This window comes from Choloepus didactylus, chromosome 10 (assembly GCF_015220235.1).
Source record: "Choloepus didactylus isolate mChoDid1 chromosome 10, mChoDid1.pri, whole genome shotgun sequence".
NCBI classification, from domain to species: domain Eukaryota; kingdom Metazoa; phylum Chordata; class Mammalia; order Pilosa; family Megalonychidae; genus Choloepus; species Choloepus didactylus.
Genome location: NC_051316.1, coordinates 94,186,819 through 94,204,684, shown reverse-complemented (window position 1 = coordinate 94,204,684; position 17,866 = coordinate 94,186,819). Strand labels below are relative to the sequence as shown.

At 37.0% G+C, this 17,866-nt stretch overlaps 1 protein-coding gene across 6 annotated transcripts in view; it reads left to right on the top strand.

Moving 5' to 3' along the window:
* The window catches only part of GARNL3 (GTPase activating Rap/RanGAP domain like 3), a 221,779-nt gene that overhangs the window by 81,798 nt on the left and 122,115 nt on the right, over positions 1 to 17,866 (top strand). The gene's annotated exons all lie outside the window — the stretch shown is intronic.

Genomic DNA, 17,866 nt, shown 5'->3' with positions numbered 1-17,866 from the left:
GGCCACTACATACTAATAAAAGGGGCAATTCAACAAGAAGAAATAACAGTCATAAATGTCTATGCACCCAATCAAGGTGCCACAAAATACATGAGAGAAACACTGGCAAAACTAAAGGAAGCAATTGATGTTTCCACAATAATTGTGGGAGACTTCAACACATCACTCTCTCCTATAGATAGATCAACCAGACAGAAGACCAATAAGGAAATTGAAAACCTAAACAATCTGATAAATGAATTAGATTTAACAGACATATACAGAACATTACACCCAAATCACCAGGATACACATACTTTTCTAGTGCTCATGGAACTTTCTCCAGAATAGATCATATGCTGGGACATAAAACAAGCCTCAATAAATTTAAAAAGATTGAAATTATTCAAAGCACATTCTCTGACCACAATGGAATACAATTAGAAGTCAATAACCATCAGAGACTTAGAAAATTCAAAAATACCTGGAGGTTAAACAACACACTCCTAAACAATCAGTGGGTTAAAGAAGAAATAGCAAGAGAAATTGCTAAATATATAGAAACGAATGAAAATGAGAACACAACATACCAAAACCTATGGGATGCAGCAAAAGCAGTACTGAGGGGGAAATTTATAGCACTAAACGCATATATTAAAAAGGAAGAAAGAGCCAAAATCAAAGAACTAATGGATCAACTGAAGAAGCTAGAAAATGGACAGCAAACCAATCCTAAACCAAGCAGAAGAAAAGAAATAACAAGGATTAAAGCAGAAATAAATGACATAGAGAACAAAAAAACAATCGAGAGAATAAATATCACCAAAAGTTGGTTCTTTGAGAAGATCAACAAGATTGAGAAGCCCCTAGCTAGACTGACAAAATCAAAAAGACAGAAGACCCATATAAACAAAATAATGAATGAGAAAGGTGACATAACTGCAGATCCTGAAGAAATTAAAAAAATTATAAGAGGATACTATGAACAACTGTATGGCAACAAACTGGATAATGTAGAAGAAATGGACAATTTCCTGGAAACATATGAACAACCTAGACTGACCAGAGAAGAAATAGAAGACCTCAACCAACCCATCACAAGCAAAGAGATCCAATCAGTCATCAAAAATCTTCCCACAAATAAATGCCCAGGGCCAGATGGCTTCACAAGGGAATTCTACCAAACTTTCCAGAAAGAACTGACACCAATCTTACTCAAACTCTTTCAAAACATTGAAGAAAATGGAACACTACCTAATTCATTTTATGAAGCTAACATCAATCTAATACCAAAACCAGGCAAAGATGCTACAAAAAAGGAAAACTACCGGCCAATCTCCCTAATGAATATAGATGCAAAAATCTTCAACAAAATACTTGCAAATCAAATCCAAAGACACATTAAAAAAATCATACACTATGACCAAGTGGGGTTCATTCCAGGCATGCAAGGATGGTTCAACATAAGGAAATCAATCAATGTATTACAACACATTAAAAATTCGAAAGGGAAAAATCAAGTGATCATCTCAATAGATGCTGAAAGAACATTTGACAAAATCCAACATCTGTTTTTGATAAAAACACTTCAAAAGGTAGGAATTGAAGGAAACTTCCTCAACATGATAAAGAGCATATATGAAAAACCCACAGCCAGCATAGTACTCAATGGTGAGAGACTGAAAGCCTTCCCTCTAAGATCAGGAACAAGACAAGGATGCCCGCTGTCACCACTGTTATTCAACATTGTGCTGGAAGTGCTAGCCAGGGCAATCCGGCAAGACAAAGAAATAAAAGGCATCCAAATTGGAAAAGAAGAAGTAAAACTGTCATTGTTTGCAGATGATATGATCTTATATCTAGAAAACCCTGAGAAATCAACGATACACCTACTAGAGCTAATAAACAAATTTAGCAAAGTAGCGGGATACAAGATTAATGCACATAAGTCAGTAATGTTTCTATATGCTAGAAATGAACAAACTGAAGAGACACTCAAGAAAAAGATACCATTTTCAATAGCAACTAAAAAAATCAAGTACCTGGGAATAAACTTATACAAAGGAAAAGACCTATACAAAGAAAACTACATAACTCTACTAAAAGAAATAGAAGGGGACCTTAAAAGATGGAAAAATATTCCATGTTCATGGATAGGAAGGCTAAGTGTCATTAAGATGTCAATTCTACCCAAACTCATCTACAGATTCAATGCAATCCCAATCAAAATTCCAACAACCTACTTTGCAGACTTGGAAAAGCTAGTTATCAAATTTATTTGGAAAGGGAAGATGCCTCGAATTGCTAAAGACACTCTAAAAAAGAAAAACAAAGTGGGAGGACTTACACTCCCTGACTTTGAAGCTTATTATAAAGCCACAGTAGTCAAAACAGCATGGTACTCGCACAAAGATAGACATATAGATCACTGGAATCAAATTGAGAATTCGGAGATAAACCCCCAGATCTATGGCCAACTGATCTTTGATAAGGCCCCCAAAGTCACTGAACTGAGTCATAATGGTCTTTTCAACAAATGGGGCTGGGAGAGTTGGATATCCATATCCAAAAGAATGAAAGAGGACCCCTACCTCACCCCCTACACAAAAATTAACTCAAAATGGACCAAAGATCTCAATATAAAAGAAAGTACCATAAAACTCCTAGAAGATAATGTAGGAAAACATCTTCAAGACCTTGTATTAGACGGCCACTTCCTAGACCCAAAGCACAAGCAACAAAAGAAAAAATAGATAAATGGGAACTCCTCAAGCTTAGAAGTTTCTGCACCTCAAAGGAATTTCTCAAAAAGGTAAAGAGGCAGCCAACTCAATGGGAAAAAAATTTTGGAAACCATGTATGTGACAAAAGACTGATATCTTGCATATATAAAGAAATCCTACAACTCAATGACAAGAGTACAGACAGCCCAATTATAAAATGGGCAAAAGATATGAAAAGATAGTTCTCTGAAGAGGAAATACAAATGGCCAAGAAACACATGAAAAAATGTTCAGCTTCACTAGTTATTAGAGAGATGCAAATTAAGACCACAATGAGATACCATCTAACACCGATTAGAATGGCTGCCATTAAACAAACAGGAAACTACAAATGCTGGAGGGGATGTGGAGAAATTGGAACTCTTATTCATTGTTGGTGGGACTGTATAATGGTTCAGCCACTCTGGAAGTCAGTCTGGGAGTTCCTTAGAAAACTAGATATAGAGTTACCATTTGATCCAGCGATTGCACTTCTCGGTATATACCCGGAAGATCAGAAAGCAGTGACACGAACAGATATCTGCACGCCAGTGTTCATAGCAGCATTATTCACAATTGCCAAGAGATGGAAAGAACCCAAATGTCCTTCAACAGATGAGTGGATAAATAAAAAGGGGTTTATACACACGATGGAATACTACACGGCAGTAAGAAGGAACAATCTCGTGAAACATATGACAACATGGATGAACCTTGAAGACATAATGCTGAGCGAAATAATCCAGGCACAAAAAGAGAAATATTATATGCTACCACTAATGTGAACTTTGAAAAATGTAAAACAAATGGTTTATAATGTAGAATGTAGGGGAACTAGCAGTAGAGAGCAATTAAGGAAAGGGGAACAATAATCCAAGAAGAACAGATAAGCTATTTAACGTTCTGGGGATGCCCAGGAATGACTATGGTCTGTTAATTTCTGATGGATATAGTAGGAACAAGTTCACAGAAATGTTGCTGTATTAGGTAACTTTCTTGGGGTAAAGTAGGAACAGGTTGGAAGTAAAGCAGTTATCTTAGGTTAGTTGTCTTTTTCTTACTCCCTTGTTATGTTCTCTTTGAAATGTTCTTTTATTGTATTTTTTTTTTTTCATACAGTTGATTTTAAAAAAGGGAAAAAAGTTAAAAAAAAAAAAAAAAAAAAACAAGGAAAAAAATATGTAGAGCCCCCTTGAGGAGCCTGTGGAGAATGCAGGGGTATTGGCCTACCCCACCTCGATGGTTGCTAACATGACCACAGACATAGGGGACTGGTAGTTTGATCGGTTGAGCCCTCTACCATAGGATTTACCCTTGGGAAGACGGTTGCTGTAAAGGAGAGGCTAGGCCTCCCTATAATTGTGCCTAAGAGCCTCCTCCCGAATGCCTCTTTGTTGCTCAGATGTGGCCCTCTCTCTCTAGCTAAGCCAACTTCAAAGGTGAAATCACTGCCCTCCCCCCTACGTGGGATCAGACACCCAGGGGAGTGAATCTCCCTGGCAATGTGGAATATGACTCCCGGGGAGGAATGTAGACCTGGCATCGTGGGACGGAGAACATCTTCTTGACCAAAAGGGGGATGTGAAAGGAAATGAAATAAGCTTCAGTGGCAGAGAGATTCCAAAAGGAGCCGAGAGGTCACTCTGGTGGGCACTCTTAAGCACACTTTAGACAACCCTTTTTAGGTTCTAAAGAATTGGGGTAGCTGGTGGTGGATACCTGAAACTATCAAACTACAGCCCAGAACCCATGAATCTCGAAGACAATTGTATAAAAATGTAGTTTATGAGGGGTGACAATGGGATTGGGAAAGCCATAAGGACCACACTCCCCTTTGTCTAGTTTATGGATGGATGAGTACAAAAATAGGGGAAGGAAACAAACAGAAAGACAAAGGTACCCAGTGTTCTTTTTTACTTCAATTGCTCTTTTTCACTTTAATTATTATTCTTGTTATTTTTGGGTGTGTGCTAAATGAAGGTGTCAGGGATTGATTTAGGTGATGAATGTACCACTATGTAATGGTACTGTGAACAATTGAATGTACGATTTGTTTTGTATGACTGCGTGGTGTGTGAATATATCTCAATAAAATGAAGATTAAAAAAAAAAAATAGTGCCTCTGCCTAGTATCTGTTAATCCATGCAGCCTAACCTGATTCCCCTATGGTCATGTCATCTTTCATTTTTGGAGCATATAATTCTTTGCATGTCTCTATGGTACCTGTCATATTTTACATTGTAGTTATTTGCATGCATGTCTTACCTTTCCTAGTAGGCAGGGAAAGGTATCTCCAATAGTACTTAGCTCACTGCCAGATGTCCATTTATTAGCTAGAAAATTTGTTTTGCTAAAAATTTGGAGACTAACAATTTCTTTTTTCTCTACTTAGATTTTTATATTATTTCCCAATCTTTGTTTATTTGTGTGTATGCACATGTGCATGTACACACCTAGGTATTTTTAAATACACTTTTCTGGTTGTGAAAGGAATACATACTCATTATGAAAATTTTGAAATATACGAAAAGCAGAGTGAGAAAAAATAAATTCATCTGTAATCCTACCATCCAGAGATAATAACTATTAAGATTTTAGTGTACATACCTTCAGTAATTAAATTTATATACAAAAATGTTTGCTTGTGCTTCTTTACTTAAAAACAAAGCATACTCTAAACCTGCTTATAATTGTGCCTAAGAGTCTGCCCCTGAGTACCTCTTTGTTGCTCAGATGTGGCCCTCTCTCTCTGGCTAAGCCAATTTGGTGGGTGAACTCACTACCCTCCTCCCTACATGGGATCTGACTGCTAGAGGTATAAATCTCCCTGGCAATGCGGGATATGACTCCCAGGGATGAATCTGGACCCGACATCATGGGATTGAGAACATCTTCTTGACCAAAAGGGGGATGCAAAATGAAACAAAATAAAGTTTCAGTGGCTGAGATTCCAAATGGAGTCAAGAAGTCACTCTGGTGGGAACTCTTATGCACTATATGGATAACCCTTTTTAGGTTTTAATGCAATGGAATAGCTAGAAGTAAATACCTGAAACTATCAAACTGCAAACCAGTAGCCTTGACTCTTGAAGACAATTGTATAGCAATGTAGCTAACAAGAGGTGACAGTCTGATTGTGAAAGCACTATGAATCACACTCCCTTTATCCAGTGTATGGATGGATGAGTAGAAAAATAGGGACAAAAAACTAAATGAAAAATAGGGTGGGAGGGTGTTTCAGATGTTCTTCTTTACTTTTATTTTTTATTCTTATTTTCACTTTTTCTTGTACAAGGAAAATGTTCAAAAAATAGATTGGGGTGATGAATGCACAACTATATGATGGTACTGTGAACAATTGATTGTACACTTTGGATGATTGTATGGTATGTGAATATATTGCAATAAAATTGAATTAAAAAAAAGCATACTCATTTTAAAGCATACATACTCTTCCACAAACAACTTTGTCTTCTCATATCCAAATCTCTTATTTGTCTTTATGCTAATTGTATTGGCTCTGACCTAAAGAAAAATAATAAATAACAGTGGCCACAGGCATCCTTATCCTGGAGTTTCAGGTCAGTTTTTCAGGCAGTGCAAAAAAGTTATCTTTTCTCAATCGCTACATATCTGAGAATGTCTCTGAGTTATCCCTTCTCATAATAACAGCTTGTCCAGTTTAAAAATTTTTAATCATCACCTTTCTTAAAATGTTACAAAATTTCATCTCTTATCTTCTACCCTTTGGTTTTCTGAAGAGAAATCTGAAGCAGTTCCAGTTTCTTCTCTTTCTTGGTAACCTTTCCTGCCAGGATTTTTCTAGGATTTTTTTTTTCTCAATCCTTTTATTTAAAAATTATGCTCATAACATCTTTGCATGCTTCTCTTTTAATTAATTTTTCCTAAAATTAATTTTCAGTATTGTATGTAGCATTTTTTCATAGCTCCCATATTGGTATTTTTCTTTTTACAAAGTCTTCAACTAAAACAAAAAGCTATTCAGACCTTGTGTGTATGTGTGTGTGTGTGTGTGTGTGTGTGTGTGTGTGTGTTTACTAGTGAAGTCATGGGTTTACAGAAAAATCATTCATAAAATACTGGGTTCACCTATACCATCCTATTATTAACATCTTACATTGGCATGTTGCAATTGATGAAAGAACATTTTTATAATTGTACTATTAACTATAGTCCATGGTTTAACTTAAGGTTCACTGTTTTGTTGTACAGTTCCATGGGTTTTTAAAAATATTTTTTATAGTAACATATATACAATCTAAAATTTCTCCTTTTAACCACATTCAAATATATAATTCAGTGCTGTTAATTACATTTGCAATGTTGTTCTATCATCGCCACTATCTATTACTAAAACTTTTCCATCATCCCAAATAGAAACTCTGTTCATATTCAGTGTTAACTCCCTGTTCCCTATCCCACCCTGTCCCCTGGTGACCTATATTCTAGATTCTGACTCTATGAGTTTGCTTATTCTAATTATTCCATATCAGTGAGATCATACAATATTTGTCCTTTAGTGTCTGGCTGATTTCACTCAACAGGATGTCATCAAGGTTCATCTACGAGTTGGCATGTACACAACATCATTCATTTTTACAGCTGAATAATATTCCATTGTGTGTATGTACCAAATTTTGTTTATCCATTCATCAGTTGATGGATACATAGGTTGCTTTCATCTTTTTGCAATTGTGAATAATGCTTCTATGAACATTGGTGTGCAAATATCTGTTCCAATCCCTGCTTTCAATTCTCTTTGGTATATTCTTAGAAGTGGGATTGCTGGGTCATATGATAATTCTCTACTTTCTGAGGAACTGCCAAACAGTCTTCCTCAGTGGCTGCACAATTTTAAATTCCCACCAGCAATGAATGAGTGTTGTTATTACTCCATCTCCTCTGCAAGACTTGTAATTTTCCATGTTTTCTTTTTGATAGTAACCATTCTAGTAGTATGAAATGGGATCTCACTGTGGTTTTGATTTGCATTTCCCTAGTGGCTAATGACATTGAGCATCTTTTCATGTACTTTTTGGCCATTTGTGTATCTCCTTTGAAGAAATGTCTATTCAAGTCTTTTGCCCATTTTTTAATTGGATTGTTTATCTTTTTAGTTGTTGAGTTGAAGGATTTCTTTATGTATTCAGGATATTAAACCCTTATTAGATATGTGGTTTCCATTCTGTAGGTTGTCATCTCACTTTCATGACAAAGTCCTTTGAGGGACAAAAGGTTTAAGTTTTGATGAAGTCCCATTTATCTATTTTTTTTCTTTTGTTGCTTATGCTTTGGGTTTAAAGTCTAAGATACCATTGCCTAATACAAGGTCCTAAAGATGCTTCCCTACCTTTTCTTCTAGGAGTGTTATAATTAAGGTTCTTATTGTTAGGTCTTTGATCCATTGCGAGTTAATTTTTATATATGGTGTGAGGTGAGAGTCTACCTTTTTCCATGTCCCACCCCCGCCAAATCTTGGGGAACTAGGTTTGCATGTCCCCTCTCTGGTACCAGCAAGCTACACCAGGGGCCAGACCCCACTGCTGCCTGCCACAAGAGTGGGGGATGGGTGACAGTGACAACCAAGCAGAAAGAGCAATTCACTAGTATCTACAACTATCAAAATAGTTGACTTAGACAGTTCCTGCCTGTTTAATAGTTGTTTTGGTGAAGGGACTGATTTCTTGGAGCTTCTTACTCTATCATCTTCCCACAGTTCCCACCCAGATCTTGTGTTTTCTCAAAAGTCAGAATGTATATAATTGGCCCTCAACTCCCATTGTCATTTTGTGTGCTGTAGTTTCTCTGAGCTAAACAGCTGGATGGTTGGTGGTTGTGCCAGACTCACTGATCGTTTTTCCATGTCTAGTTGAAGTTTATCCTGTAAAGCTTTGGTGTGGTGAGGCTATGAAATTTGAGAAGGCGGAAGGGCATGACTTCAAGACATCTGATAAATCCTCGTGATGGATGTTGAATTTGCTGAGGATGGTGGCCGGTGATGAGAATGATAAGAAAAGTCTGAGTTGAGATCCAAGGTCTTGTTGGCTCTTTAGCCAACACTTATCCTCATCGTTGGAGGATCTTCTAACCAACTCGAGTGTTCTTACAATACACCATGGTGCTTAGCATTCCAGCTGCCCAACCTCCCAAATCTTTTCCCTCTTTACAGGCATAGGCAGAAAAGGGTCAAGGTGAAGGGTGGGAGAAAGATGGCATTTCCTCTGGCCCCTGCACCTGGCTCCCTTTCCTCTCCCTGCCAGCACTGGAAGTAAACTGAGAGTTACCACGGGACAGGGCCAGGAGCAGAATTCACAGTCAGGATGGCTCATTCCACCTATATTTATGCCTTTCTTTTTTCTTTTGATGGAAACAATATTTAAATTTCCTTTCTTCCCTTCTGTGCAGTACTTTCTAAATCAGTTGGGGGGCAAGGTATCTGTGATTTACATATACAGAGTCAAATGGGTCTGCTTTCTTAAGCAGTATTTGTAGCTTTCAAAAAAAAACAACCGTTTGTGTCAGAAATCATTTCTAAACAGTCCTGTACATCTTGCAGAATAAATTGCATTATAGCAATGAAATCTTCCCCAGCTCCCTCAGGCAAAGTTCGTTTCTCCAGCCTCTGACCTTCCCCAGCACCTGTTCTTGCTTCTGTTGTTATGGCATTTAACCAGGTTGTGTTGTGATTTATCTGTTTTTATGTGTGTGTGTGTGTGTCTCTCCCTTCTATGCTTTACACTCCTCTAGAGCAAGGATCATGTCTCATTTATCTTTGTAAGTCCAGTAGTCGGTACAGTGCCTGAAAAATATGTTCTCAATGTTTGTTAGATGAACAGATGTTTAAACAGGACTTCCAAGAATTAAAATGCAGAATTTAAATGGTTTAATCATACTAACAATCGTAATAATCAGAGCTAACATTTACACAGAACTTACTATGTCCAGGCACTATTGTAGGCTCTTTACATGCATTATATTATTGAATCCTCTCCACAGGCCTAGAAGCAGGTACAAACGTTGTCTCCATTTTAGAGATAAGGAAATAAAGGTTAGAGAGGAAAATTTAAATGGTTTTCCCAAAGTCACACAGCTAGTAAGTATGGGACTAAGATTTGAATGAACCTGATCAGTTAGACTCCACATTTATAACTCATTTTAAAAATTGAAAATCTGGGGAGGAAAAAACTGAAATATTAGCTTTCAAGATATACTTTGACATAAACTTTTTGAGATTTTGGGGGGGGTTAGAATATAGTTTCTGTACTTTATATCCCTAAATACCAAGTACACACTGCTTGCTAAACAGAGATCACAGGAAATCCTAGCACTAATTTGATAGACATATATTGAATTTATCAAGGTATATATCAAGAATACACCTTTTCAAAAATATCTATTAGACTTTAAAAACATATCTAATATTAGACAGAAAGACAACATAAGTAAATTCTATAAAATTAAAACTGTATATCAAAGACTAAGAAAAGATGACATGAGGTTAACAGAGCTGATATCAAGACAAATAAAAATATTCTTTGTATTTTAAGGCAATACTGTGATATCTTTATATTTGAGGTAGAGAATCTTGGCTTTTCTATATTTTATTTGGCATCTGAAGATTATTGTTTTGATAATTACAACTGAAAAGTGAGAGTTGTGAATGGTTAATTTAAAACTTATCCTTTTGGAAGGCATTGATGAGATGGACCAACTTAAGTACTTCACTCTGTTGTGTTTCTCTTGCCTTTTTAGGCTGTTTGTTTTTCATTTTTACCCATTTCCACTATCATTCTACCCCTGTATTTATTTAAATAAAGTTTTATTTTTTGTTCATTGTTAAAAAAAAAATTGTACCAACCGTTTTTAAGCATAATGCAACCAAATAAGATACTCATGTCAAAGATATTTTTTTTAAAACTGAAAATTTAAAAATACATATCTGAAAAACCTCTGGGTCAAATAAGAAAACTAAAATTAGACACTACTCAGACATCAACAATGAGAAGAAAACATAGAAAATACATAATGTGACAGATGCTATATTTACAGAAAAATTTGTATTCTTAAATGCTTTCATTATTAAACAAGAAAGAAGAAAAACAATGAACTAAGCATAACTTCCAGATGATACCAAAAAAAAAACAAAACAGTGAAATAAACTTAAGGAAAGCAGAGGGAAGGAAACAATAAAAATCACAGAAGAAATTACAGAATTGGAAAGATAGTAGAATTGATAAACATATCCAAGTGCTCTCCAGCAAGTCTGATTTTTAAAAGCAAAGAGCAAACACAAATACACTGAACAATAAAAAATATATACCTGCTAGTAAGAGTTTTTAAAATTCTAAGAGATACTATATAAAACAATGAATATATAAAAAACTTTAATCAAATAGAAAAATAACTAGAAAATATACACAATTAAGGTTTCTTTATCTGCCTTGATCTAACAGAAAGAAATATATTAAAATTTTCCATTATGATTATAATTTTATAAACTCTTTCTATTTATATTAGGTTTGTTTTATAATTGCATGTTCTTTTCCATTGTATAAATGTTTCTAATTATTATATTTTGGAGGGGTGGTTCCATTTATCCTTGTAAGATAACTTTTTTTAATTTGATTTTTTTCTCCTAAGTTTCTACTTTCTGATTTTATTATTGCCTGTAACATTTTTTTTTCTTTTTTTTTTTTTCAGGATTTTTTTATTGTGTTTAATATTTCTCTTGCTACTAGTTGGATTTCATTTATGTCACTAATCCTTGGGTCTTTTTTCTTTTAGTAGAGGAATACAGACCATTCATACTTAATGTGAGGTCTGCACTGTTCTCTCCATTGACTTCTAGGGGGAATTCCAGACATCCCTTTATTCACTTCTTCATTTTACCCTCCTCCCTCACTTCATCCTTCGGGAGTGCAGATCTGAATTGATCAGACTCAAAAACGTTTTACTGGTCACTGAACTGGATAAACAGAGCTGTATTTTTAAGGGTCAGAGCACACATCCCTTGTTTGAACTCCTCTCCCAGAAGAATAACAAGAAACCAGATTTGCTCCTTCGTGAGTGGCAATTGGACCAACTCTCTCCTCTCTCCTGGCTTTGGAGTGGTAAGATCTCACAATCCCTTGATGTCTACTGTGTTTGCTGTCCTTTCAAGTCAATCTATCTTAAATAAAGGAATTCTCCTCTACTTTTGGTCTTGCTCTCTGGTAGGGACTTAGCAGAGAGGAGTAAGTTGATCTAGGCATTGGTTTGGTTATTCCTGCGTCTTCTGGCCAAAGACGGTCTTAATAACAACCTAGTCTTTTATTTCTCACACTTTCTCCAAGATATATTCTCTGTATTTTTGATAATCATTTTCCTCTATTTCTCTCAAACTGATAGTCTAATTTACTCTTGTGGGGCATTTTTCTTCCCAGTGTCTAGTTTTTGGTTCACTGTGGTAACTGCATTTCAGATTCAGGAACCATGCCTTTTAACTGAAAGCAATCTTTTCTTATCACAAACTGTTCCATTTTCATAGATCCAGTATCTTCTAAAATTACAATAATTAGAGATTTTTCCGAAATTTCCTTGTGCTTTGCAATAAATCTATTTCACAGAACATTTGCTCTGATACCTCAGATCAGTTTCTACATTTTAAATTATGGGCTTGTTATTGGTGCATTGATTTTTTTTGTTTGTTTGTTCTACCTTATGGGGTGTATTAATTGGATTAGAACCTCAAAGTGCAGTAGCTTAAAAACAAGTTTATTTCTCTCACACATCCAGCCAGGTGTTTTAGGTCTGCAGGTAGCTTTCCTCAACACAGTCATTTAGATGACTCCACTGTCTTTAATATGGGCTTCTAAGTATCTCTAGTCATAGGGATTCTAGCCAGTAGTAAGGGAAAGAGCCCATGGGAGAGGTACCTACCCTGTCCTAAAGGCCCAAGTGCCACCTGTAATTTTGGCTCACCCTCAAGTGGAGAGAATTTAGTCAAATGGCCACCTTAAGAGAAATGTAGTCTAGCCATGTGTGCAGCTGCAGTTCTCTTACTGTAGAAGATAGTGAGAGTGGATTTTGGTCATAGCCAGAACTCTGTACCATGTGGGATGAGTTGGGGGAGAGAGCTTCTGTGTTGTGCAGTAGTGGACATTTAGATGGCTTCTGGTAGAGATTGTATCATTCCTAAGACAAATCTTCTAAGGAAGGGAAGAGTTTAAATTTTCTGTAGTTTTAATTGGACAGATCAGAGGTTTGTGAGGATTAATAGAAAGAAAACTATTGATAAGAGACAGCTATCTGGCAATTTGCTTCACAGCTGTGTAAAAAGGATTCTTTTCTGCAGTGTTAGTTTCTTCATCTCTGCAGTAGCTGGGGCATTGTCTCCTTTCACATCAGCTGGTGTATCAGTCCTCATCAGGCACCAGCCACCACAGCACCCCTGCTTTGTTTAGCAGTCTACCCAAACCAGGTGTACAGCTAGGGGCAGGGGTGGGAGAGCAAGCATGCCACTGCTGAATCACTTTCCCAGTGTGACTGGTAGGATCTCCTTCCACCTACTGCCATAGCACCCACCCTTACCTCAGGACTTGCCAGTATGATCATAAGGGTATCAGTTTGTACCTACCAGATTTGATTAAGTTATTGCTCCTGATGTCTTTCCCCTGCACAAGGTGATTCAGGTTATTTGACCTGTCCTTCACCTTGGTCTTTTCTTCATGATAGACCTGGTAGAACTTCCTTGAAATTTGTTGTATGAGTAATGAACATTCTCTGGTTCCCAGGACTGGCATAGAACTTACCCTCTGTTCTGGTTTGCTAATGCTGCCAGAATGCAAAACACCAGAAATGGACTGGCTTTTATAAAAGGGGGTTTATTTGGTTACACAGTTACAGTCTTAAGCCCATGAAGTGCCCAAGGTAAGGCATCAACAATCGGCTAACTTCACTGGAGGATGGCCAATGGCATCCGGAAAACCTCTGTTAGCTGGGAAGACACGTGGCTGGTGTCTGCTCCAGAGTTCTGGTTTCAAAAGGGCTTTCACCCAGGATGTTCCTCTCTAGGCTGCAGCAGCCAGCTCCTTCTGTCTGAGCTCTTACATAGGGCTCTAATAAACTAATCAAGGCCCACACTGAATGGGTGGGGCCACACCTCCATGGAAATTATCTATTCAGAGTTATCACCTACAGTTGAGTGGGTCACGTCTCCATGGAAACAACCTAATCCAAAGAACATGGCATTTTCTGGGGGACATAATATAAACAAACCAGTACACCCTCAATTTTATATGCCTTTGGTCATTTCAGTAAATATTTGGCATTCATCCATTCAAATATTTCTTTGTTTACTAACCATTTAGCAAATGTCTACTATATTAGGCAGTGTGCTTAGTTTTGGGGATGAAGTGGTAAGAAAAAAGCATAGTCCCTGTCTTTATAGACCTTATCATTGGGGAGTAGACACAGCACATGAGGAAAGACAGGCATTAATCAAGTAATCACACAAAGCTCCAAGAACTTATAATGGGATAATTTGCCCAGTCAGTGAGGGCAGGGAAGGCATACTTGAGCAATGGGGACTGTGGTGAAACTGGAGGATGAGTAGCGGTTCTTTAGGGAAGGTGGGATGGGATGTTCCAAGCAAGAGAGCATCATGCATGGATGCTCTTTGTTGGGAAAGAATGGTGGTGCTGGGATAAATGTGGGATTGTGGGGCATATTCATCTTTGCAGTTTGCCAAGATCACCTGAGGTTCAGTGTGAGGAGTAGGTTGGAGAGGACCAATGGTGGATGGTGTATAGACTGTTTAGGAGGCAGTTGCAGTCATCTAGGTGAGAGAAGATGGAGGCTTGGATGAAGATGGCGATGGTGGAGCTGGTAAAGGTGATAGAGTCAAACATGTTAGCATGAGGTCTGAGGTCAGCTTCTTTATGGATTTCAAGATCTCAAGTTCAGATTGAGTTCAGTTCCTTCTAACCATCAAATCATTGAATATGCTCTACCTTTCTTCTGACTTGAACCTTTTAAGCAATACAAGGAATAAGCTTGTTGTTCCTATCTCAAAGGGAAAAGATATTACATCAGCTTGGCAGTACCTGGAATATAGTGGTAGACATTAAATTTATATTTGTAATATTAATGAATCAATGAATTTGTGAATGACTATCAGCACTTCTCCCAAGCTTTTGAGTCCTAGATAAAACTAGCTATAGTTAGGACTTTATCTCCCAACCTCTAAGTCAGGGGTAGCAAGTAAGAGGCATGTGTGCCATCCACTCTCTCTTTTTATACCTATGTTAGACATTATTGATTATGGCACTCTTTTCCTGCGAAGTCCAGATGCGACCTCTGAATGCTTCTCCAGAAGTCCTTGAGGCTGCCTATGCCATTAACACTTGACTTGAAACATATTTGCTATTCCCTTTATTTTAAGACAGTGAGAAGATACTGGCACTGAATCTTCTATACTTTCACTGTGAAAATGGCAGTGATCCTAAGAGACCTAAATCCACCTTGCTCTTGCACTTTAGCTCATCCACAGTTTACAGTGTATTAATCTGATGCCATATATGGATAAACATGTACATAAAAATCTTTTGATTTGTTTTTACAGATAATTTTGCAGGATAAAGATTAGGTATTAAAAGCTGGAACTTATCAATAACATTCCATTGAAGACAGTTAAGTAGGGTAGTTGTCAGGTGAAGTTAATGGGCTTCTGGAGTCTGACTGCCTCTCTTCACATCCCAGCTCTATCACATACTAGTTATGCGACCTTAGCTAGTTATGTTACTTTTCTGTGCCTCAGTTTCCTCAATTGTAAATGAGAATAATAATTGTACCTACCTTATGTTGTTATTATGAGAATTAAATGAGATAATACCTGTAAAGGGCAGAACAGTACATGGAATGTAGAAGTATTCAATAAATATCTGATGCTGGTACTTTTATATTCATCATGAAAAAAACTTATTTATATTTTTCAAATAATTTTCCATGGGAAAATTGAGGGATTTTCTCTGAAGTTTTTCTATTTATTTTCATGCCTTCATATCTCTTGAACACAAATGAAAATATGAGACAATTCTTCTTAAGAAAATGAGTATCTATTTAACTGATTAAGCCTTGAGTTAGAGTGATGATACATGCCCCGCAGGCACATGCGTTCAAGTGAGTCCGAGCTATGGAAATACAGCAAATCTTTACTGCAAATTGTGGACAGATTTAAAAGGTTAAACAAATCAGAAAGACATGTCATTTTCCCAAGTTGCTACTGAGAAATCTAGAAGGAGAAAATAAGTTAAACCCTGAGTCAGTAATTTTAGGACTGATGTGCCAAGACCTTGATCTCCTTTTCACTCATCCCTTTCAAGCATTGAGCCCCATGAACGCTGTCTGTTTGCAAGCATCTCTTTGCCAGAGTGAAAATAGACCATCTGCCTTAGAAGGGACCAGTTGATGCCTTTTGGAAACTGTTTAAAACTCAATGAACCAGAGATTTCTCTGATGTTGGTAGAGCCTTGAGTTCATGCCAGCCATTAATTGTTCTGTGAAGGCAAGCTGAACTTGAGACTTGATTTTGTTTTGCCATCTGTGAGCTACCCCCTGTCCACGTGTAATGTGTACTAAGGTCATTGTTCCAGAGAGCATGACTTTAATGTCTTCCAGTAATGGAATATGTTAAAATTTGGATTTTTTTTTAACTTTTTATTTTGAAATACTTTCAAACTTATTATAGGACAGTTATAAAAACAATACAAACCCCATACAGAGAACTACAACATACCCTTAATCCCTCCAAATACCCAGATACACCAATTTTAACATTTTGCCACATTTTCTGTATCATTTCTGTCTATCTATCTATCTATCTATCTATCTATCTATCTATCTACCTGTCTAATAATCCATTTTCTGAACACTTGAGTGTAGGTTGTATACATCGTGCTCCCTGAACACATTATTTGCCATGTGCATTTCCTAAGCACAAGAATATTCACTTATGTAACCACCTTAAGTGCAGTTATCAAGTTCAAGAAATTGAACAATGATAATAAAGTCTATTTCCAGTTATTTCTTATGCCCCAATAATGCCCCTTTGAGCTTTCTGTCCTCCCTTGTTAGATCCCATCCAGGATCATGTATTGCATTTCATTGTCATTGTCTCTTTAGTTCCTCTTTTTTTTTTTTCTTAATTGTGGGAACATGCATACAACATAAACTTTCCCATCTCGACCACTCCCAAGCATACCACTCAGTGAGATTAATCACATTCACAATATTGCAGTACCCTCACCACCTTCCATTACTAAAACTTTCTCATCTCCCCAGACAGAAACCCTATACCCATTAGGCATTAACTCTCCAATCCTCCTCCCCACCCCCAACCCTGGCAACTTGTATTCTCTCTGAGCTTGCATATTCTTCAATATTTTCTTTATAGTTACCATGGGGCTTAAATCTATAACAATCTCAATTGCTTTGATACCAACTTAACTTCAATAGTATGTACAAACTATGTTCCTATACCCTCTGCCCCTCGATCTTTATGTGGTTCTTGTCACAGATCATGTTTCTACATTATGAGTCACAAACCACTGATTTATCATTACATTTTATGCATTTGCCTTTAAGATCCTGAAGGAAGTAAAAAGTGGAGTTACAAATCGAAAATACAGTAGTGCTGGCATTTATATTTACCAATGTCACTACCCTCACTGGAGATCTTTCTTCATGTGGCTTCAATCTATTGTCTATTGTTGTTCCTTTCAACCTGCAAAACTCTCTTTAGCATCTCCTGTAGGGCCAGTCCGGTGGTGATGAACTCCCTCAGCTTTTGTTTATCTGGAAATGTCATAATCTCTCTCCCCCTCATTTTTGGAAGACGGTTTTGCCATACATAGAATTCTTGGTTGGCAAGAATGGGGCACAGGTTTTCCTTTAGCTCTCTGAGCATATTTAGGGTCATTTTTTTAAAGTCTTTGTCTGATATGTCCCAGGTCTTATTCTCCTCCCTGATGGTTTCTAATGTTTTAATCTTCTCCTTTGCCTGGGCCATCGCTTCCTATTTCTTTGTATGCTTTGTAACCTTTTATTGAAACCTGGACATTTTGAT